Below are 26074 nucleotides of genomic sequence, written 5' to 3' on the forward strand. Positions count from 1 at the left end.
TCCGATATACCTAGGGCTCAACTTGCCCTTCTTTTCGAACCTCATTACACCTTTCATAGGTGAAACCCGGAGCAATATTCTTTCTCCAACCATGAATGCAATATCATGAACTTTACGGTCAGCATAACTCTTTTGCCTAGACTGAGCTGTGCGAAGTCGATCCTGAATAATCTTGACCTTATCCAAGGCATCCTGTACCAAATCGGTACCTAACAACCGAGCCTCTCCCGGTTCAAACCAACCAACTAGCGATCGGCATCGCCTTCCGTATAATGCCTCATATGGAGCCATCTGAGTGCTCGACTGGTAGCTATTATTATTAGCAAACTCCGCAAGTGGCAAGAAATGATCCCAAGAACCTCAAAAGTCTATAACACAAGCGCGGAGCATATCTTCCAATATTTGAATAGTGCGCTCTGACTGTCCGTCTGTCTGTGGATGAAATGCTGTACTCAACTCCACCCGCGTGCCTAACTCATGTTGTACAGCCCTCCAAAAATATGAGGTAAACTGCATACCTCGGTCAGATATAATAGACACGGGTACACCGTGAAGACGGACGATCTCACGAATATAAATCTCTGCTAACCGCTCCGAGGAATAGGTAACTGCCACAGGAATGAAGTGCGCTGACTTAGTCATCCTGTCCACAATGACCCAAACTGCATCGAACTTCCTGTGAGTCCGTGGGAGTCCAACAACAAAGTCCATAGTGATACGCTCCCACTTCCACTCAGGGATATCTAACCTCTGAAGTAAACCACTAGGTCTCTGATGCTCACACTTTACCTGCTGGTAATTTAGGCACCGAACTACATAGGAAACTATGTCCTTCTTCATTCGCCTCCACCAATAATGCTGCCTCAAGTACTGATACATCTTGGCGACACCCAGATGAATAGAATACTGGGAACTGTGGGACTCTTCAAGGATCAACTCACGAAGTCCATCCACATTAGGCATAATTATACGACCCTGCATCCTCAAAACTCCGTCATCTCCAACAGTAACTTGCTTGACACTACCGTGCCGCACTGTGTCTCTAAGGACAAGTAAATGAGGATTGTCATTTTGCCGATCTCTGATGCACTCAAATAAAGAATACCGAGCAACTGTACAAGCTAGAACACGGCTGGGCTCAGAAATATCTAACCTCACGAACTGGTTGGCCAAGGCCTGAACATCCAATGCAAGCGGTCTCTCACCAACTGGAATATATGCAAGGCTACCCATACTGACTGACTTTCTACTCAAAGCATCGGCCACCACATTGGCCTTCCCGGGATGATACAATATGGTGATATCATAGCCTTTCAATAGCTCCAGCCACCTCCTCTGTCTCAAATTGAGTTCCTTCTGTTTGAACAAATACTGCAAGCTCCGATGATCAGTGAATACCTCACATGGCACGCCATAAAGATAGTGCCTCCAAATCTTCAGCTCATGAACGATGGCTGCCAGCTCTAGATCATGAACAGGGTAATTCTTCTCATGAACCTTCAGCTTCCGTGAAGCATATGCAATAACCTTACCACCCTGCATCAATACCGCACCCAGACCAATATGAGATGCATCATAATATACTGTATAAGATCCTGAACCTGTAGGTAACACTAATACTGGTGCCGTAGTCAAAGCTGTCTTGAGCTTCTGAAAGCTCGCTTCACACTCGTCTAACCACCTGAACGGGGCACCCTTCTGGGTCAATCTGGTCAACGGGGCTACTATGGATGAAAACCCCTCCACAAATCGACGGTAATAGCCCGCCAAACCCAGGAAACTACGGATCTCTGTAGTTGATGTGGGTCTAGGCCAATTCTGGACTGCCTCAATCTTCTTAGGATCCACCTGAATACCCTCTACTGATATAACGTGACCCAAGAAAACAACTGAACTCAACCAAAACTCGCATTTTGAGAACTTAGCATATAACTGGCTGTCTTTTAGAGGCTGAAGAACGATCCGAAGGTGTTGCTCATGCTCCTTTCGACTGTGGGAGTAGATCAAGATAACATCAATAAACACAACCACAAAGGAATCCAGGTAGGGTTTGAACACCCGGTTCATCAAATCCATGAATGCTGCTGGGGCATTTGTCAGCCCAAATGATATCACTAGAAACTCATAATGCCCATACCGAGTCTGAAAAGCAGTTTTAGGAACATCAGATGCCCTAATTCTCAACTGATGGTAGCTAGATCTCAAATCAACCTTTGAAAACACCTTGGCACCCTGAAGCTGATAAAATAAATCATCAATCCTCGGCAATGGATACTTGTTCTTGACGGTGACTTTGTTCAACTGCTGATAGTCTGTACACATCCTCATCGATCCATCCTTCTTCTTCACAAACAACACAGGTGCACCCCAGGGTGAAACACTAGGTGCAATGAAGCCCTTATCAAGCAAATCTTGCAACTGCTCCTTCAATTCTTTCAACTCTAGAGGGGCTATGCGGTATAGCGGAATGGAAATGGGCTGAGTGCCCGGAGCCAAATCAATGCAGAAATCAATATCCCTGTCGGGTGGCATCCCCGGCAGGTCTGCAGGAAACACCTCTGGAAACTCACAAACAACCGACACTGAATCCATGGAAGGAACCTCCGCACTAGAATCATGGACATAATCCAAATAAGATAGACACCCCTTTTCGACCATATGCCGAGCCTTCATATAAGAGATAACCCTGCTGGCAGAATGGCCAAGATTCCCTCTCCACTCTAATCGAGGCAACCCTTGCAAGGCTAAGGTCACCGTCTTGGCGTGACAATATAATGTAGCATGATAAGGTGACAGCCAATCCATACCCAGTATGACATCAAAATCAACCATGTTGAGAAGTAGAAGATCTACACGATTCTCAAGACTCCCAATAGTGACCACACACGAACGATAAACACGATCTACAACAATAGCATCTCCCACCGGTGTAGACACATACACAGGAGCACCCAAAGAATCATGGGGCACAACCAAATAGGAAGCAAAATAGGATGACACATAGGAGTAAGTACATCCCGGATCAAATAGAATTGAAGCATCTCTACTGCAAACTAAAACAGTACCTGTGATAACAACGTCAGATGACTCAGCCTCAGGCCTGGCTGGGAAAGCATAACACCGGGGCTGGGCCCCATCACTCTGGACTACGTCCCTGGGATAGCCTCTAGCTGGCTGGTCTCCACCTCTAACGACCTAACCTCTACCTCTACATGTCTGGCCCCTACCTCTCGCTACTTGACCCCTACTTCTGGCTGGCTGAGCAGGTGGTGCAGCAACTGGTGTCGGAACCAAGGCACTAGAACTCTGATGCTGTGAGCTGCCCATTGCCTGAGGGCAAAATCTAGCAATGTGCCTCGGATTACCACAAGTATAACATAACCTCGGCTGCTGTGACTGCTGACCCTGAAACTGACCTTGTCGACCTGGCTGGTATGGTCAACAAGTAATCTCTCCACCATTTCTCGGCGGAACCAGTCATCTGAAATGCAGCAAAATCGACCCCATTTGTCTCCACTATACCCATGTTTCGTAGAACCTCGTGACAATTGTCAAGATACTTCTGGGGGTCCTTTAAAGGAGCACCACTGAAGTGAACAGGAAAGAGCTTGGTAAATCTTTCCAATCTCCATAAAGCCTCAGAAGACATGGCTGGCCCATTTCCGACCTGTGCCGCAATAACCGGCTGAACTAATCCGACTGGCTGAGCTACTGGAGCCTGATACTGGGGAGCTATCTGCTCCGGAGCGGGAGTGGTAGGAGTCTGGGCTCCTCCTCCAGCCTGAGAGACTGCTGGTGCCAAGGGAAATGTGCCCGTCTGGGCCACACTCTCCATAAATCCCACCAAACGGACCAAGCGTCCTAAAGTACTAGGGTAGCAATGAACCCCTCCGGAACCTGAGCTGGTCCAGCAGGCACAGTCTGGGTTGGAACCTCCTCGTCAAGCTCTATCTGAGGCTCCACTGTTGGGGCTGCTGCTCGGGCTCTTGACTGAGCCCTGCCCCTGCCTCGGCCTCTGGCACGACCTCGTCCTCAACCTCTGCCCTGCGTAGGAGCTGTCACTAGAGGCTCTGACTGCTGCTCAGCTGAGGAAGCGGTACGTGTTCTCGCCATCTGCGAGAGAATAAGAGTAGAAGAGTTCAATCAGTATTGAGAAAGCAAAATCGCACGACAAAGAAGAATAGAAGTGAAAATTGTTCCTAAACTTCATAGCCTCTGGAAGATAAGCACAGACATCTCCGTACCGATCCTCCAGACTTTACTAAGCTTGCTCGTGAATCGTGAGACCTAGGCAACCTAGTGCTCTGATACCAACTGTCACGACCCAAAATTTCCCACCCACGGGACCGTGATGGCGCCTAACATTTCACTTACTAGGCAAGCCAACGTTAGAGAATCATTTACCAATTCCTTATTTCTGTTCAGTAATTAGCAATAATTAACTACGATGAAATATAATAAGTGCGGAATATCATAAATCTGTATTAACTACTACCATCCGGATCTGGAGTCACAATTCACGAGCATTCTAGAACTTACTACAAGTAATAGTTTGAAAGAAATACAACTGTCTGAATGAAAGGAAACAATAGGACATAAAAAGATAGACGGGGACTTCAAGGTTTGTGAATGCCGACAGATCTACCTTGAGTCTCCGGACAACGGACCAATAGCAAATCTCGATCAACTTGAGCCGGTATCAAAATCTGCATAGAAAGTGCAGAGTGCAGCATCAGTAAAACCGACCCCATGTACTGGTAAGTGTCGAGCCTAACCTCGACGAAGTAGAGGCGAGGCTAAGGAAAGGCACCTACAATCAACCTGTACAATTTAATAGTGTATACACAAATAAGAGGAATGAAGACTTAAATAGGAAATGTCGGGAGGGGAGCTATACTGAGGGGAATACAAGATAAAGAACTACAACAGAATGATCACCGGAGCAGTCAATATACCATGAATCAATAGGAATAGTGAATACAGTAAATAAGAATGCACGGCATCACCCTTCGTGCTTTTACTCTTAATCTCACCATAAAATTAATAGAAACGACACGACATCACCCTTCGTGCTTTTACTCTCATATCATGGCACGACACCACCCTTCGTGCATTAACACTCACAATGTGGCACGGCATCACCCTTCGTGCATTAACACTCTCCCATACCATATTGTAATGCATAAATAACAACATGGAGATAGAATAACAAGTACAAACCTTACTTCAACATTTGGTTCCATAACATCAGTCTCAACTTTGAAACAAAAACTTAATTATCACCAGAAAATCCGTAAACATGATAAGAACGATAAATTGAACAACACTAGTATAACACATCGTAATTAGGCATAGGATTGAGACAATATAAGAAAACTGAGAAAACATGGAAAACAGGTAATTTGGCGGCGCATAAGTACTCGTCACCTCACATATATGCCGCTCACATGAATTTCACTTAGCAAGTAATCTAAGGTTCCTAATTCCCTCAAGTCAGGGTTAGACACAACACTTATCTCGCTCTGAAGGCCACTTAATTCTCAATCACAGCTTTTCCTTTGGAATTCACCTCCAAATCACTCGTATCTATTCAAAAATGACTCAATAGTATCAAATATTGCTAAAGGAATCAATTATATTGGATAAATTAAATTTGCCAAATTTTCCTCCAAAAAGTCAAAAAATCGACCTCGGGACCGCTTGGTCAAAACCCGAGATTCGGACCAAAATCGTTTTGCCCATTCACCCCCGAGCCCGAATATGTAATTAGTTTTGGAATCCGACATCAAATTGAGGTCTAAATCCCCAAATTCCCGAAATTCCTATTTTCTACCCTAACCCTAATTCTACCATGAAACTCTAGATTTCTAGATTGAATTCTAGTGAAATGAAGTAAAAGATTGAAAGAAACGAGTTAAGGAACACTTACCTATGATTTGGGGAAGAAAATGTCTTTGAAAAATCAGGCCTCCTATCCTTTTGAAAACGAGAAGAAAAATGGCTGGAGTCCGAATTAAATGCTCACTGCCCAGCAACCTTCGCACCTGCGGTGCTTTGGACACACCTGTGTATCCGCATGTGCGGACGGGATGTGCGCTTCTGCGAAAAAGGGCTGGGCCAACTGGGGACGCACTTGCGGCCAGGGTTCCGCTTCTGCGGTCTCGCTCCTGCGGAGAAAAGTCCGCATCTGCGGGGCTTTCGCTCGCACCTGCGACCAAAGGCTCGCAGGTGTGGGCACACCAGATTTGGTGCACCATCAGCCTTGTTGAGGTTTGAACTCAACTCGCGCATCGCCCGAATGGCACCCGAGCCCTCGGGGCTCCAAACCAAATATGCACGCAAGTCTAAAAATATCATACGGACCCGCTCGCACGATCAAATCGCCAAAATAACACATAGAACTCTAAATTTAACACCAAATCAAATAAAATTCTCAAGAACACTTTAAAATATCTATTTTCTCAACTGGACGTCCGAATCACGTCAAATCAACTCCGTTTCTTACCAAATTTTACAGACATGTCTTAAATATCATAATGAACCTGTACCGGGCTCCGGAACCAAAATACGGATCCGATACTAACAATGCCAAATATTAATCAATTCTTAAAAATAAATAATTTCTAGACTTTTAATTTTCATCAAAAATTCATAACTCAAGCTAGGGACCTCAGAATTCAATTCCGAGCATACGCCCAGGTCCCATAATTCGATACGGACCTATCGGGACCGTCAAAATACGGATCCGAGCCCGTTTATCAAAAATGTTGACCGAAGTCAACTAAAATTAACTTTTAAGGTAAAAATTCTTATTTTCATTAGTTTTCAACATAAAAGCTTTCCGAAAAACTACCCGGACTATGCATGCAAATCGAAGAGGGTAAAAATGAGATTTTAAGGCTTAAAAGCGCAGATTCGAGTTCTAAAACATAAGATGACCTTTTGGGTCATCATAGTTTTCCGCACCTGCAATGAGTTTTCCACAAGTGCGGCATCGCATAAGCGATTCTTGGGCCGCAGATGCGGTTTGACTAGGCAAAAGAAGTGGAAAAATGAGTGTTTGATCTCATTTTCATTTTGGGACTTAGAGAGCTCGGATTGAGGCAAAAATTTGAGGGATTTTCAGAGGAAACATTTGGGTAAGGATTCTACACTTATTTTTTATTAATATCCAGTAATCTATCATTAATTTCTTTATTTAATTAAGGATTTAGGTTTAGAAATTGGGAGAAAAAGGTGGAAGATCCTTAAGCAGAATTTTGAGATTTTAATCGAGGTTTTGGTGTCGGATTTGGTAATTTTGGTATGGGTGAACTCGATATCGAATGGGTGTTAGTATTTTGTGACTTTTACCCGATTCCGAGACGTGGGTCCGAGTCGACTTTTTGGGGCGATTTTTTGATTCTTTGCTAAATTCGTAGATTTATGATTTAAATTAGTTTCTTATAGTTGTATTCATGTTATGTAATTGCATTTGGCTAGATTTCGGCCATTAGGAGTCGGAAAATCGAGGGAAAGGCATCCTTATCGATTGATTGAGTGAAATTTGAGGTAAGTGACTTGTCTAACCTTGTGTGGGGGAAATCCCTTTAGGATTTGGTACTGTTGTAACAATTTGTGATATGTGAGCGCCATGTATGCGAGATGACGAGTGCGTACACGGGCTAATTATGGAAATCCCGGTTCTTGCTGAGTAGATTTCTTTTGAATTCCTTAACTGAGTTGCCTTAGCATGTGTACCTGTCATGTTTAGCCTAGTATCACATGTTTACGTGTCTTAACCTTACTTGAAATTCGTGCAACATGCTTAGTTGAATTACTTATTTTCTTAATTATTGTATTCAGTCTTTAACTGTAGGATTCCTTATCGTAAATTCGTGGATCCATGATTTATGAGTTGCATATTTATTTTTGGGACTACGAGGTGATACCTCGGGAGATCCCCCTACTTGCATATTTACTTTTGGGACTACGAGGCAGTACCTCGGGAGATTCCTCTGCTTGCATATTTATTTTTGGGACTACGAGGCGATACCTCAGGAGATCTTCCTGCTTCCATATTTACTTTGGGACTACGAGGCGGTACCTCGGGAGATCCCTCTGCTTGCATATTTACTTTTGGGACTACGAGGCGATACCTCGGGAGATCCCCCTGTCATGCATATTTAGTTTTGGGACTACGAGGCGGTACCTCGGGAGATCCCCCTATTGAGAATTTACATTTGGGATACGAGGCGATACCTCGGGAGCGCCCCTGTTGTTTACCTCTATTTGTTGTGCTGTTATTTTCTGAAACTTCTCATTTTTTTAATTCTCAGTCATTTCAAAATATTATTATATCTTCTGCCTTGCTTATCTTTTAAACCAGTAGGGCCCTGACCTGACCTCGTCACTACTCTACCGAGGTTAGGCTTGGCACTTACTGGGTGTCGTTGTGGTGTACTCATACTATACTTCTGCACATCATTTTGTGCAGATCCAGGTTCTTCCGACCAGACCAAATACCAGTGAGCTGGACCTTATGTGGAGACTTCAAGATATATCTGCCAGCGTTCACAGACCTTGAAGTCCCCCTCTATCCTTATTATGTTGTTTCCCTTATTCTCTTTAGATTTTGATATATAGAGACACTTAGTATTTCCTCTTAGAAGCTTGTGACTTATTTCTACCAGATTTTGGGTGTTGTAATTATTTAAATTGTAGTTTCTATTTATATATCATGTGTTGAGTTTGGAGTTCAGTTTATTATTCAGTTATTCCGCAAATTGTTAGGCTTACCTATTATTAGAGACTAGGTGCCATCACGACATCCTACAGAGGGAAATAGGGGTCATGACAAGTTGGTATCAGAGCACTTAAAAAGGTAAAAGAAAATATAATGGCACACCATAGAACAATCCTAATTTCTTGATGAGACTTATGTAAGAAACAATTTTTATGAAAGGATTATTTATTTATGTAATATTTTCCTTTTGGGCTTCTAGCATGAATTGAAAAACAATATGAAAGCTAGAGAAAAAAAAAGGATAATTAGTGTTTTTGGCCAAGTCTTAAGAACATAATCAACGTGCAAATAAGAATATAAGTTGTGTAAATTCAGAGAAACAAAACACAAAAGGGAACAAACATTAAACCACATGTTTGTTAGGCTTGAACTGTTGAACATCTCGTTAAGAGTATCAACCAAAAATAAAAAGAAAGAAGATCACCATTACTTAAACCAGAATATTTCGAGATATAAACCTCATCATTGCTAGAAAATATTGCTTCTAAAACACAGAAAAAACTTCAATACTTCTGATATATATATAAAATCAACTCTAGTTAATTACTTGTGTTTTAAAACACAATATATAAAATCAACTCTAGTTAATTACTTGTGTTTTAAAATACAACCCATCAAACTATATGTTAAATATTTGAAGTCTCGAGAATATTGACATTAGTTTCTTAGGTCTCTTTAATTACAACAATAGTTAGGGTACTTGATATGCTGACAAAAAAAAGGGTATTCAACATGAAGATAAATTCTGCTAATTAAGTAAATAGTATAAAATCTTATTCACATAATTTTTTCCGGCATTTAGAAATTAAATCCCACATACAACAATACTATATCAACATTTAAAAAGGGTACTTGACATGAAGATAAATGTTGCTAATTAAGTAAATAGCACAAAATCTTATTCAAATACTTGTTTCCTGCATTATGAAGTTGAATCCCACATATAACAACAGTATATCGACATACCATACAATTGATAAGTAACCCAGTTCTGAATAAAATTGTAAACATTAAAAGAAATAACAATACCACAATAACTAAGGAAAGAAAGCAATAAATACTTCATCTGAAGTGAAATAAATATGTGAGGAAAAGAATGAGATTCAAATAAAGCTCAAGAACACAAGTGAATGTGAAAATGATTTAAAACTAAGTCACCTTGAGCAGAAAGGTTCCTTTTTTGCTGGAGTCCTCAATGTCTAAAACGTAGCAGATAGTACAAGAAAAATGTATTGCTATATTCTTTAATTTGAACAGGCAATAGAATTGGTCAATTTATGAATATGAGAATTTTTCGTTTATGATTTCAATGTAATTAACTCCTTCACCATTAATTAAGAAAGGTAAGAGGTGTGAGGATTTGTTTGGGCATTGAAGAAGAACGTTTATTGTTTTGATTGCTCGATATTTTCTTAATACAGATTGCTGGCAGTTATTCTTATTAATTGAGGAAGTGAACAGACCTTATGAATACTTTTATGAACATAATTCTGGAAATAATTGGTGGAAAAGATAAAAAAACAGGAAAAAAGATAAATAACAATCCTCAACTATGAGAGGTTCCACATCAACTTTACTATTCCCAGGATTATATTTAAATATAGATGGCAATAAAAAGGAAGGAAGAAAGAAAGAGAGAAGATGAAAAATTAAAATGAAAAGAAAAAAGAGTTTGCATGGTTCACTAGATGTTACGACAAAGTAAAATAATATTCAATTTTAAATTCCATTAACTAGCTAAGTCGATGTTTTCTTGATGGTTGGATTAGAGTCCGAATCAAAGTGTGGACTTTTAGGACGCAAAGCACAAAAATAGGTGAAAAAACAACCTGTGACCATTCTATGTATAGCGCATGAGTTGCATGTGCTATACCTTAACAATACGTTTGTCCATTAAGGTATAACGCATGCAACCAATGCGCTATATTTCTTTATTGACTGACCCTCAATAGTTGGTAGGTATAGCGTATAGCTTTACTGCTCTATATATATAGCGCGTTTAATTAATGCGCTATAACTCCAATTATTGTACCCCTCGCATAACTTGTTTGCTTATTTAAGGAGCTTCATTATTTCTTCAAAAATCCATTCCGAAAAAGTCAGTCTTCTCCATCCTTTTTATTTTCCTTTTACGCATTCCAAAATATTTATTTACTTAACTTTTTTAGCATTTTGCCATAATGTCTAAAGAGCGAAAAATTAGGGTTGCATTATATTAGGGGGTGAGGTTGTCGTGGAGAATAACTCAGTACACTATAGTTGTTCTCCATAGTATATTGTTAAGATGTCACTTACATTGGAGTACGATAGATTGGTATCGTTGATATGTAAAAAAATAAATATGAGAAAACGTTCAGTTAATATTAAAGTAACCAGAAGATATCTATATTCTCTTACTCCGCAAGGGGTTGCTTGTTATGATGAGTTTAACATCGAAGATGATGAAACTTTGAAAGATTTTTTGAGGAATCCAGATGAACACCGAGAACTTCTTGTGATAAAAATGTTGGAAATGTACGTCAAGTCTGAAGACTTTAGCAATACCGAGGTTTCGCAAAATAGGGATAACCCTCAATCATCAGGTGGTATTTTTGGAGAAGTTTTATCCGCACACATTCCATTTGAAAGAGTTTGGCCAGATTTAAACTTATCTCCACGGGTGAATGAGGAGCGAGGACATAAATTCTCCCCAAGTTTACATAATTCACATGCCGAGTGCTAAATTTCAATTTTCCTTTGTCTTAGTATATTTTTTATGTATCATATTCGTACTAAAACTCATATATTCCAAAGGGGGGTGCCAGCTAGATATGAATTTTACAAGTTATGAACCAACCAACAGTTGGAATATGTCCAATTTTGGTATATTGGATCATGGTGGTCCATTCGGGAGTCACTAGCAACTCGATAATGTGCATCATGGGATATCAACAGATTATAAATTGCAAGTTAAGAGATAAAGTTAATATATAATGTTGGGATGAATTTGATAAATTCATTATTTAATCAGTTGTGCAGTGAAAATGAGCAACTTGAAGGTCATGTCCTTACTCAATTGCCTGAAGATGATATATTTAATCAGGATCTAGCAGATGCACATAGTAGGGAATATGATAGTGATTATGACAAAAATGCTGATGAGTAAACACACTTTGCTAATTAGAATGAGAACGAGCAACCTGATTTGCCGAGGGAGCATGATGTCACCAATGATCATGCTCCATATATACAGACTCCACCTCCCGTTAGACCCAGAGTGTACGAGTCCCATGTGCCCTTTCATTCAAGGACGATTACCTACCTTGATCAGTTGTCCAGTATGCCGGTTGTGGATGCCCTCACAAGGGATCTTGATGACATTCAGACAACAATGTAGGATGAATCTAGACCAATGATGCTATCAAAGAATATGCTTTTTGCTGATAAAGCGCGCTTTAGTAGGGCAGTGCGAATGTACAACATAAAAGAGTGTCGTGAGATCGAGGTTCATGAGTCATATCCGTAAGTATATAAGGTTATTTGTTGTAGATGGTTTCATGGTTGTACATGGATGCTGCGTGTGAGAAAATTGAAAATAAATATGTGGATTGTGGAAAAATACATTGGCACCCACACTTGTGATATGGACACATTCAGTAGGAATCATTTTAACTTGAATGTTGAATTAATTTCTCTCGTCTTGATTCCACACATTGAATCGTCCATAAGGTACAAGATTAAAGAGTGCATAACATCTGTCCACTAGGTATATGGATGTACCATTACCAAAAGAAAAGCATTTCTCGGGTATGAAACGATCGGTTGCAATTATAGTAACCCAACTAAGAGTCAGGGCCTAATCCACAGGGAGCTAAGATGGGAGTTAGGGGGTATATACTTTAATGCGCGTAATTGAATTATCTTGATTTGCACTTCCACAAAAAGGTTTGTTTTCTATTTCTAATTTTATACTAAAGATTGCAGAATAAAGAAAGAAGACTAGGATAATTGTTTTTGAGGTTTTTCAAATTGATAAAAAACATAGGGCTGTGACCATTACCTAGGTATTTGCCTAATGGGATAAAGACCTTAATACTTATTTTGTTGATCAGGGTGTATTATGGATATCAACTCTCAATTACCCACTAAATATCTCTCGGTCAGAGAGTGGTTTTTCCCAATTTGGCTTTCTCAAGACCAAATGGGTATCACACAAAATAGTTGATTAAAGCTCAAGTCGGGTTATTTCTATCTCTAGGTTGAACCCTTTAATTGGGTTAATCAATCTCTCGATTGACCTAATGCCTTGTTAGCCAAGTATTCCTAGACTAAGTCTCTCTTTCTCAAGTAGAGACTAAGTCAAATAGGCATGAACTAATGTTTGCAACCATTAATGAACTAGGCTAAATAATAAATACCCAATCATAAACAAGCACTAAATTAGATACCCAAAAGGTTTACACACTAGGGTTGGGTAACAACCCTAGTAAAAATCTAGATACTCATGCTTGGGTTTGAAGAAAAACAAAAACTAATTAAACTCATAATTAAGCTTAGAATAATAAAATCTTTCGTAAAATACACCAAAATATAGTAAACATCGAAAAGAGGCAAAGAAAAATGCCTACAGTAATTGCTGATGTCAAAACTTGACCTAATTTCATGAAACTCTTCTATTTATACAAGTCTGAAAATCTCGGACAAAAATACCCCTCGGGAGGTTCTGCGGCCGCACAATTCCATGTGCGGTCCGCAGACTTTTTCATCTGGCAAGAGCTGAGATTCTGCAGCCACACAATTCTAAACTACGGCCGTGAGGCAACATTTTTGCGGTCCACAGATTTAGAACTGCGGCTGCAAGGCACTCTTCTGCGGTCCGCAATAGTATGATTGCGGCCGCAAGACAATCTTATGTGGCCGCACAAATCTTGTGTGGTCCGCAATTCAATGAAGCTCTGGACTTGGTCTTTTTGTCATCTCTTTGTTCTTGATCTTAAGCCCATCTCTTGCAGCCGTGCAGTCCGCACTTTGCACGAATGCCTGCTGACTTTTCCTTCTTTGGTTGCGGCCGCAGATGGAATTTTGCGGACCGCACATTGCATGCTTCTGTGCCCTTTATTGCCTTATGTTTAGATTACTCCTTTTTGAGTCGGATTTCATCTCGTGAGTCCAACTTCCAGCATTCCTGCAATTTTGTGCATTTAATTAGTTTCGGGAATATAATTTAATGCTTTTAGACTAAAACAAAAGCTAAAAGGTGCTAATAAGTAGTCAAAATTCCCACTTATCAACTCCTCCAAACTTAAGTCTTTGTTTGTCCTCAGGCAAACAATTTAGTTTCCACCTCCATAAGTTAAGGGTCATTTTAGCAAGCCAAAGGTGAGCCATTCACACATTAGTTGGGACCAACAATTACCCACACTACTTATGTATTATCAACAAGGCGACACGTTAAACATTCATGCACATATAGTTCTAATGTGACACTTGAGTATCAAGAGTTGATTTTACTCATCAAGGACGCTCGCTCTCTCATGTAGTTCATTATGGATCCCAAACTCTTCCTCCTCTACTCTCTGTTTGCCTAGCTCACTTAAGAATTTTAGCACTCAATCCAAAGATTTATGAAAGGTTCACTCATCTCTCTTAAGAGAATGTCGCAAGTACGACTTCAAGTACCATAGGCTTGCCCCTAATGTAGATCGCCACTAATGTAAGCTCACTCGGCTTGAAATCAAGTAGGGCTTCTTTTGGGATATAATGAAGGCTTTTGGATTGGGGTCGGATACAATATGGCTAAGTGGATTCACCTTTCCTTAAGCACTCTAATTTTTTATTCTCGGCTCACACTTTGCCAATTCTTTGTGGAACTTTCTTTTCCTTGGGGAACTAGAGAGACTTAACATCACTCTTTCTTGATCATGACATTCATTTTCTCCCTCTTTGATTTCTCCATGTTTGGGATCATTATCTCTCTTTGAATCCCTTTAACTCTTCCACTTATTCACTTTTTTGTATTTTTCTTTTTGTTCTTTTCTTTTCTTGCCTTTCCTTCTAATCATTTCTTTTCTCTTTTTGTGCCTTGATACCTTTTTCAAGTTCCTCATCTCTTCCCCAAACTTACGTTTTTATCCAATTATTTCACAAGAGTGTTAAGGAAAGCTCGGGTGCCAAGAGAGGGTCACAACAAAACGGGTAAAGGCTTGTAATATGGTTATCAAATGAGAAAGGCTCGAGGCTCAAATGGGTTGACTAAGGATAACAACATTGGCAGGAAATAGGAAATTCAAACGGGCCAAGGAAAGCCTACAATCACTTGTCAAGCCAAACAAAACTTAAGACTTCGCCTTGAAATACATTCGGGGCAAGTTCTGGACCTTTCGCACAGGTACTTGGACTCACAACAAAGCAACTCTTTTCAGAGTTGAGGGCCCACAACGACCACATTCAAGTTTGAAAGTTACTATGGTTCAATTAAACCACTCGATGGTTGTCAAAGTCAACACGAGAGTCACAAAGTCACTAACTAGAGCTATTCCTTTCAAAAACCTTATTTTTAACCATAAATACGTATTTAAGTGTGTTGGTACCAGATGAAGTATGATTGACTGTTCGAGCATGTCTCAATTAGGTCTTTTTATTCATTACTACTACTATCATTACCTAAACACAAAACGAACTCATTCCTTTAAGAAGGTTGTCACGCCATCCATCGTTGGGATGAGTCACCCGGTTCACACAATAACTATATTTGGAAAGAACCGTGGTATTAAGAAAACCGTGGCATTAAGAAAACCAAAGCCTTATTATCTACTGAAACATAAAAAGAAGCTACTAAAACAAAAAGAAGCTACTAATTCAAAAAGAAGCTACTAATTTAAAAAGAAGCTACTAATTTAAAAAGAAGCTACTAATTTAACCACTAACTAATAAGAAAAAAAATATAAAGAAGCTGCAAAGCAAAAACTATCGAAAGCATAACGAATATACATAATGAGGGAGAAAGAGAAGATATATACATAATGAGAGAAAAAGAAGAAAATAGTATCAAGTTATTACAAACCAAATGTCTCAGAATCATCAAATAAGATCAAATAAACTGCACCCCCCGAATAAAAATAAGCATTGTCCCCAATGCTTAACAAAATAAGAGTAAAGGATGGGAAAGAGTGAAGAAAAACTCCCTATGGCTCCTTGGACATCTCTGTGTCCCCAGCAATGTCACCACCCTCAGTCTCTTCCAACTGGATCTCATCATCCTCAACTCTAGGAGTGACTGGGTTAGTGAACATCTGACGCACTACCTCGGCAGTGTCGGCAGCAGAATATGGCTTCTTAAACTGTCCAGTTGGTGCTACCGGTGCTGATGGTGCTGCATGATCTGGGCCTGAAGGGTGTAGGTCAATCAATATGTCGAAGGGGATATCTCCGGCTGCAGCAAGCTTTGTAACCTATCTCCGGAGCTTGTCCACTAATTTCTTGCTGGCCTGCGACTTTCTCATTATCTTGATTTCTTTGCGCAGCTCTTCGATCACTGACCCGTGCTAAACCAGGGTAGCCATGATGGTGTTCTGGTTCTATAGGAGCTTCTTCAATGTCTCCTCAACTATCGGTTGAACCTGAGTTGCCTGAATAGAAGACTGTGCGACAACAATACTGGATAAGTTAGGCAGCTTTGAAGTGGCTGTCTGCATCTAGTTGTTGAGGCTCGCCAATGTCCGGGAGACTTGCAGCGTAGAAAGTGGAGCAGTAGGCATGGGCACCGGCTTCAAAGCCGACGTGGATGGAATATCAGCTGCCTTTGCAACTACCACAGATGGCTCATTGTAGACGACTGAACCTTTTTCTTAGGGTTGTGTGCATCCATCAGCGAGTACCATGAGAAAGTCTTCTTCGGCCGCACCTTTATATCAAAGTCCCTTAGCTCTACCCTTGCATCCGTGAGATACTCTATAATACTGTTGGGATACGGGTAGGATGTGTCAGCTTGCCGAGTGATCACAAAGATGTTGGTTGATATTAGAGCACCTACATTGATAGGGTACCCGACCATAATAGAAGCAACTAGAATGACTCGAGGGATCGTAAGATAGGTCTCATTCTGGCACGGGTCTAGTCTGCTACAGACAAAGGTTTGCCACCCTTTTAACTCAAAGCTCAGAGTGTTCCTTTGAATAGAAACCCTTGCTGTGATCTATGGTGGTGGTGGCCCAGGAGCTGCTAGAATCTCGGCTAGCCAAGGAAGAGCTGCATCCCCAAGTGCATACTTCTCTAAGTACTATGTGGGCTCGACATCATCAAATCCCAAGTATGTGTTCAATGTGTGCTGATCAAATCGCACTTTAAGGTTTCTCACTTTCGTTACCTTTGTCCCTTTCTTGATATGCACCACATTGGCGTAGAATTCCCGGACAAGGTACTCCTTAGCATCCACCATGCTCTGGGTAAACCACATCCACCTTTTGTGTTCTTTAAACTATCTCGATACTGCAGGGTTATACCTCTCCAGATCTTTCAACTGAAACTGTCACTCAAGAGTGAGCGACCTCACTAGCTACCATTCACGGAAGCTGGAGAAGGCGGCCAAGCTAAATAATCGGTCCTCCTATATCTTTTTCTTCTTTGACCTGTCAAGGCCGGAAACTGTAGTATCTCCCCCTCTACTATCATCAGGGATGTCTTGAACTGATGTCTCTGGTGCCTCAAGGACAGGTGTAGTGGAAGGCTTAGAAGCCTGACTAGCACTTTCTGAACGCTCAAAAGTGTTGTGTGATGATGTTGGCTCGTCCCTCAGTTGGACTATACTGCCGGTTGTTCCTGAATAGAGGCTGAGTTTCCCTCTGTTACATCCCTAGATGGGGCATAATAATTAGTCTCGGAAAGGTCTGCACCTCTCCCTCTCCCGACTGCTGTTTGTTTTCTGATTTCATGTTGTTGGGCACTAGGTAAGGGTCTCTTGCCTCATCCCTGAGAAAGGTCACCCCTTCCTTTCGAAGTGTCGCCTCTGCCTCTAGATCGAACCATTTTCTGTACCAAGCAAAGGCGATTGTTAGTTGCAATTCAAGTTCAGACATACAATGAACGTAAGGACACACCAGAAGACACATTGAGGAACACTGTTGAAACATGCTTGCAGGATAAGGATCTGCGGTCCGCACATTTTTCATTAGGGGCTGCAGAACGGGTCTTTTGGACCGCACAATATTGTCTTGCTGCCCCAGCTGTGAATTGCGGTCCGCACATTTTGCATTGCAGCCGCAACTCATAGACCACAAATATGCCAACTCTCTGATGATAGAGAATTGGCTGATGTATAGCCGCAGCATGATCTCTGTGGACCGCACATTTTGTCTTTTGGCCGCACATTGAATTACAAATATTACACTTCTCTGAAGACATTAAAATAGTTGTTTTGCGGCCACAATGGAAATTCTGCGGTCAGTACAATTTTCCTTGTGGCCGCAGACTCATGGTTAACTAAACTTACCTAGAAGCAACTTCTGCGGGCCGCACAATTTCTTGTGCGGCCGCAGATTCCAACAATTATGAATAGGTCAGTATTTTTAACTAGGGCTTGCATTATTTGCACAAAATTTTACATGGAAACAACGTACAAGCACGAAAATGTATTGACACATTCCCCCTAGAGCCAGTTTACCCACTTCAAAATTTCCCCCACAAGGTTGTACAGTTAAATTCTACAGACAAATGGCCTAAAATTTGACTAAAAATCTATAATTAAAAGAAAAAGATTAACAAGCATACCAAGTGAGTGAGTGTAATGAGTGATTGATCAAAGGTGTTGTAAGAATGCACATGCAGACTCAGCAACAAACTTCTAATAGATTATGTGATTTTTTGCTTAGAGAGGGAAATATGGAAACATTGACCCTAGTCCTCTATTTATACTTGTCGATTTTCTAAGGGAAAGAAGAGGCAGTGCGGCCACAGAATTTCAATTGCGGACCACACTCTGTTACCTGATATGTTTAGACATCATTTTGTCTGCGGTTCGTAGATTTTTGTGTGCGACCACAGAGCCTTGTTGCGGACCGCAATTTTTTTGTTGGGCCGCATATCAGCCATTTTTCTGACGAACCAACTTCAGAGAGTTGTCATTTTCCATCTTTCAGTTGTGCGGTCCGCAAGTTAATTGTGCGGCCGCAAAATACTTTTTCTACAGTAACCATAATTGTGCGGTCCGTAATTCTTTCAACGCTTCACCAGATTTCTTTCCATAATTCCTGTAAGGCACACTCATTCATGCAGCACACTTCAAATCAAATTTGCATAAAAATAACTTCTAACTACAAAAGAAACAAAGAAAATAAAAAGAAACATGGGATTCATCCCAAGAAGCGCCTGATTTAACGTCGCGACACGGCACAAAATGCCATCAGTTGAAATGAATCACCGCCACAATTTGGCCATCTCCAACTTTTCCCAAATAGTGCTTCACCCAGTGACCATTGACTCGGAATACCTCAATATTTTTGTTCTTCAAGTCCAATGCACCAAAATGTGTCATACCTATAATTTCAAAAGGACCATTCCTCAACCCCGAGTTGAACTTTAGCTTTCAGGGAAAGATCCTCGACCTCGAGTTGAACAACAATACGAGATCACCCACCTTGAACGCTTTGTTCCAAATGTATTTTTCATGAAGATATTTCGTCTTTTCTTTGTACAAGTACGAACTTGTATAATCATGATACCGGAACTCATCCAATTCATTCAAATGTGCAACCCTCAAGTTAGCGGCTACATCCCAATAAAGATTCAACCTTTTTAGAGCCCACATGGCTTTGTGCTCAAGTTCCACCGGAAGATGACAAGCTTTTCAAAACATCAACCGGTATGGCGACATTCCGATAGGTATTTTGTAAGCCGTCCAATAAGCCCATAATGCGTCATCAAGCTTCTTAGACCAATCCGTCCGGTTAACATTCACTGTTTTGGATAAAATACTCTTTATCTCCCGATTGAAGACTTCCACTTGACCGCTAGATTGTGGATGATAAGGAGTCATGACTTTATGAGTAACACTATACTTGCTAAGTAAAGTGTCAAAAGCCTTGTTGTAAAAATGCGACCCCCATTGCTTATGATAGCCCTCAGAGTACCAATCCGTGTGAAAATATTCTCTTTCAAGAACGTCACCACACTTCTCGCCTCATTGTTGGGTAGAGAAATGGCCTCAACCCATTTAGATACATAATCAACCGCGACCAAGATGTAAGTGTTTCTACTAGAACTCACAAAAGGACCCATGAAGTAAATACCCCACACATCAAAGATATCAATCTCCAAAATGGTGGTGAGGGGCATTTTATTTTTCTTTGAGATTCCACCGGCCCTTTGACATTCATCACATCTTTTCACTAAATCACTTGCATCCTTGTAAAGAGTGGGCTAATAGAAACCGCAACTTAGCATTTTGGCCGTCGTTTTTGCTCCATCATGGTGACTACCATATGGCGAAGAATGACAAGCCCCAAGAATTTCAACTTGATCTTCTTCCGGTACACATCTTCTAATCACCCCATTCCTGCAAATCTGGAAAAGGTATGGTTCATCCCAATAATAATCTTGACAATCCCGTTTGAGCTTCTTCCTTTGGTTTGAAGAGAACTCATTCGGGATGATTCCACACACAAGGAAATTTGCTAGATTCGCCAACCATGGCACCTCCTTCATTGAAATAGACAAGAGTTGCTCATCTGGGAGGGAGTCATTGATTTCAAGGTCATCATGCGGCCTCCCCTCCTCCTCTAAACGAGACAAATGGTCCGCCACTTGGTTTTCATTCCCTTTTCTATCTTGGATGTCAATATCAAACTCTTGCAACAAAAGAACCTATCTCATCAACCGTGATTTGGAATCTTTCTTGCTCATAAGATAACAAAGTGTCGCATGATCCGTATGGACAATAACGTTCGCACCTATCAAGTACGGGCAGAACTTCTCAATTACAAATACAATGGAAAGGAGCTCTTTCTCTGTAACGGTATAGTTGACTTGGGCACCATTCATGGTCTTACTAGCATAGTATACCGGATGAAAAATCTTGTTGATGAGTTGCCCAAAATAGCCCCAACCGCTACGTCACTAGCATCACACATGAGCTCAAAAGGGACACTCTAATTAGGAGCGGTGATGATGGGAGTGGTTGTCAACTTGAAATTTAACAATTCAAAGGCTCTCATGCAATAATTATCGAAGTTAAACTTAGCATCTTTCTCTAGAAGATTGCACAATGGGTTCACCAACTTAGAAAAATCTTTGATGAAACACCGGTAAAACCCCGCGTGGCCTAAGTTGGAAGTGGTAGTTTAGAAATCACCTTAATCCTTGCCTTGTCAACTTCAGTTCCATTCTTTGAGATCTTGTGGCCAAGGACAATGCCTTCCCTGACCATCAAATGACAATTCTCCCAATTTAGCACCAAATCGTTTCTTCACACCTTGCCAACACTTTATCCAAATTTGTAAGACAATCATCAAAAGAATCCCTAACCACCAAGAAGTCATCCATGAAAATCTCAAGGTATTCCTCCACCATGTCTGTGAAGATAGACATCATACACCTTTGAAAAGTCACCGGTGCATTACACAAATAAAATGGCATCCGCTTGAAGGCGAAAGTACCATAAGGACATGTAAAGGTTGTTTTCTCTTGATCCTCCGGAGCATTAAGGATTTGGTTGTAGCCCGAATATCTGTCAAGAAAGCAATAGAAAGCACGCCCGGCAAACCTATCAAGCATTTGGTCAAGGAAGGGGAGTGGAAAATGATCCTTCCTTATGACTTTGTTGAGCTTGCGATAGTCCATACCCACTTTCCAACCGGTCACCGTTCTTGTGGGAATCAACTCATTCCTGTCATTGGTGACCACCGTCATACCCCCCTTCTTTGGGACACATTGAACCGGAGAAGTCCATAAACTATCGGAAATAGAGTAGACAACCCCGGCATCCAACCACTTGATAATTTCCTTTTTGACAACTTCTTGCATGGCTTCATTGAGTCTCCTTTGATGTTCAATAGATGGTTTGGCACCTTCCTCCAGGTTGATCTTATGCATGCAAAATGCGGGGCTTATTCCCCGAATATCCGCCAATGTCCATCCAATAGCCTTCTTCCTCTTATGTAGCACCGCCAATGTAGAATCTCCTGCACGTTAGTCAAACAAGAGGAAATAATAACTGGTAAAGTAGAACAAGGGCCAAGAAATTCATACCGAAGATATGGAGGCAATGGCTTCAACACTAAGGTAGGAGGTTCTTCAATGGAAGGCTTTGTAGGAGGAGTTTTCCTATTTTCAAGATCCAAAGATAGTTTCCGGGGTGCATAATTGGATGACCCCATTCCTTGCAAATAATTCGCACATTCCATGAAGCCATCCATCTCGTCATCACCAAAGTTAAGCAAGACGGCCTCTAACATATCACAAACATTGATCGCGGCACTTATATCATCAACAATAACATCGGTCACCAAGTCTACAAGAGAACACACTTTGTTGCTATTTGGTTGCCGCATGGATTTGCACACATGGAATACCACTTTTTTATCACCCACCCGAAAGAGAGTTCTCCGGCTTCCATATCACAACGAGCCTTCCCCGTAGCAAGTAAAGATCTTCCAAGAATAATCGGCACCTCATAATCCACTTCACAATCAAGAATGACAAAATCCACCGGAAGAATGAATTTATTAACACGAACCAAGACATCTTCAATCACTCCCAAAGTTCTCTTCATTGTACGATCGACCATTTGTAATCACATAGATGTGGGTCTTGGCTGCCCAATTACCAAGGTCTTGAAAACCAAATAGGGCTTCAAATTGATACTTGCCTCGAGATCACAAAGAGCTTTAGCAAACTTGGCACTTCCAATAATACAAGGAATTGTGAAAGCACCGGGATCTTCTAATTTAGGAGCCATTAAATGCATAAATGCACTCACTTGATGAGTGACCTTGATAGTTTTAAAATTCATTGACTGCTTCTTTATCACAAGATCCTTCATAAACTTTGCATAACCGGGCATTTGTTCCAAAGCTTCAACAAATGGCACATTGATTGAGAGACTCTTCATCATTTGAATGAACCTTTTGAATTGATTCTCACCATTTTATTTGGCAAGTCTTTGAGGATATGGACACGGAGGCTTAGGCAATGGTGCCTTTGCCTTTTGCATTACCGGTTCTGGTATATCAATAACGTGATCCCTAGATGGATTCACATCCTCTTGAGTCTCCTCCACATTATGATCAATATCAATACGAACTTCAGCATTTGCTTGCATCACATTGTTTGGGACCTCCTCTTCTTATATCACTTGCTCATCATACATAATTTGCCTTTGACTTTAGGTGGGTGCATTCCCACCTCTTCCACTTCTTGTAGTAATGTCCATGGCATGTCCCGTGTTGTTCCCACCCTTTGGGTTCATCACCGTATCACTTGGTAGTGCCTCGTTAGGAAGAGAATTGAGATTTTGAGAGATTTGCCCCATTTGCACTTCTAAGTTGCGGATCAATGTGTTGTGTGAGGCAAGTTGGGCATCCGAATAGCATTCTTTTTAATCATTTTCTTGAACATGTTCTCAATACGCCACATCTCATTGGTTGAAGATTAGGACCTCAGGAAGGATAGGTAGGCGGGTTACTCGGTTGTTGATACATCGAGGGCCTTTGAAAGCCGACCCCCGATTGTCTTGATTATTGTTCCATCCACCTTGATTATTAACCCCCCCCCCCCTCCCCAAATTTTCTTGATTGTTGTTATGCCAATTCCCTTGATTGTTTCCACTATTCCAATTTCCTTGATTGTTTCCACCACTCCAATTTCCTTGGTTGTGAGAATTCTAATTGCCTTGATTGTTTTGAGGTCGCCATTGTTGTTGGCTTGGGCCTTGGAAGTTTTTTCGTTGCCATTGAAAGTTGTTCGCATATTGCATCTCCTCATCTTGGTCATTATAAGAATCATATTGATCAAAATTACTATTTTCTTGCACAAAATTATCCACTCGATGTTGCATTTGTGGACCCTTTGTTCTTCTTTTGTTCATCATCATGTTTATTCCCTCCATGGCATTGACTTGCTTAGGATTTTGCACTTACTGAATTTGATCCTTTGCTAGTTGATTCATGGTGGTAGTCAATTCGGCTATGGCTTGCCCATGGTCATGCAACTCTTTGCGAAAGTGGATCACATTGGGATCACCTTGTGGAACATTAGCTCGGGATTGCCACGCCGATGATGTTTCCGCCATTTCATCTAAAATCTCACATGCCTCCGCCTAAGGTGTAGTCATGAAGTTCCCACTGGCAAGTTGATTCACTACACATTAGTTGGCTGTGATGATCCCACGATTAAAAGTTTGTTGAATCAAGTTTTCCGTCATATCGTTGTTGGGATATTCCCTGACCATTGTTCTATACTGCTTCCATATCTCGTGTAGGGGTTCATTGGGCTCTTTCTTGAATGATAGAATCTCATCCCGAAGTGTAGCCATATGCCCTGGAGAGAAGAACTTAGAAATAAACGTTTCCGCCAATTCATCCCAAGTGTGAATGGAATGGTTTGGAAAACGTTCCAACAAATCTAAACCTTTCCCCCGTAGAGAGAAGGGAAAAAGCCTTAGCCTCAAAGCATCATCAGAGACATTTGTTTACTTGCTCCCCCAACACGTATCCACAAACCCCTTTAAATGTTTGTAAGCATTTTGACTTGGAGCACCAATGAAGAAACCTCGTTGCTTTAGCGAAGTGAGCATCACATTGGTGATTTGAAAGTTTCCCGCCATAATTCGAGGAGGGACTATTGGATTTACATATCCTTCATTGGGTAACACCCAGTGTGGAGCCTCTTGTGGTGGAGGTGGGGTGGAACGAACACATTGTCATGAGGCACTCGACCTCTTCTATTAGCTTGAGGTTCAAGAGGAACCTCATCCACTTGGTCATCCTCAATGTCCACATCCCTCCAAAGTAATATTTTCGAGCTCATTGTTTGCCATGGTTGTACCTACGATTTCTCAAACAAGTTAGTATCATGGAAGGAAAATAAGATATTCCAAAAACACAGCCAAATATATAGCTAACACCATTTTTAATGCCCCGGCAACGGCGCCAAAAAATTATGGCGTCCAAATGCACACCTCTAAAAAGGTATGAAACAGTCATTTGCAATTATAGTAACCCAACTAAGAGTCGGAGTCGAATCCACATGGAGCTAAGATGTGAGTTAGGGTATATATTTTAATGCGCGTAATTGAATTATCTTGATTTGCACTTCCACAAAAAGGTTTGTTTTCTATTTCTAATTTTACACTAAAGATTGCAGAATAAAGAAAGAAGACTAGGATAATTGATTTTAAGGTTTTTTAAATTGATAAAAAGCTTAGGTCTGTGACCATTACCTAGGTGTTTGCCTAATGGGATAAAAACCTTAATGCTTGTTTTGTTGATCGGGATATATTATAGCTATCAACTCTCAATTACCCACTCAATACCTCTCGGTCAGAGAGTGATTTTGCTCAATTTGGCTTTCTCAAGACTAAATGGGTATCACACAAAACAGTTGATAAAAGCTCAAGTCGAGTTATTACCATCTCTAGGTCAAACCCTTTAATTGGGTTAAATAATCTCTCAATTGACCCAATTTCTTGTTAGCCAAGTTTTCCTAGACTAAATCTCTCTTTCTCAAGTAGAGACTAAGTCAAATAGGCATGAACTATTGTTTGCAACCATTAATTCCACAAATTAAAGCATGAACTAGGCTAAATAATAAACACTCAATCATAAACAAGCACTAAATTAGATACCCATAAGTTTACACACTAGGGTTGGGTCACAACCCTAGTAAACATTTAGCTACTCATACTTTGGTTTGAAGAAAAGATGAATAAAGACAAATTAAAAATGACTACAGTATTTGCTGATGTCAAAACTTGACCTAATTTCATAAAAATCTTCTATTTATACAAGTCTGAAAAACTCGGACAAAAATACCCCTCGGAAGGTTCTGCAACCGCACAATTCCATGTGCGGTCCGCAGACTTCTTCATCTGGCAGGAACTGAGATTCTGCGGCCACACAATTATGAACTGCGGCCGCAAGGCAACATTTCTGCTGTTCGCAGATTTGGAACTGTGGCTGCAAGGCACTCTTTTGCGGTCTGCAATAGTATGATTGCGGCCGCAAGACAATCTTCTGTGGCCGCACAAATCTTGTGCAGTCCGCAATTCAATGAAGCTCTGGACTTGGTCTTTTTGTCATCTCTCTAATCTTGATCTTAAGC

The sequence above is a fragment of the Nicotiana tabacum genome, chromosome 14 (assembly GCF_000715075.1).
Source record: "Nicotiana tabacum cultivar K326 chromosome 14, ASM71507v2, whole genome shotgun sequence".
Taxonomy (NCBI): Eukaryota; Viridiplantae; Streptophyta; class Magnoliopsida; order Solanales; family Solanaceae; genus Nicotiana; species Nicotiana tabacum.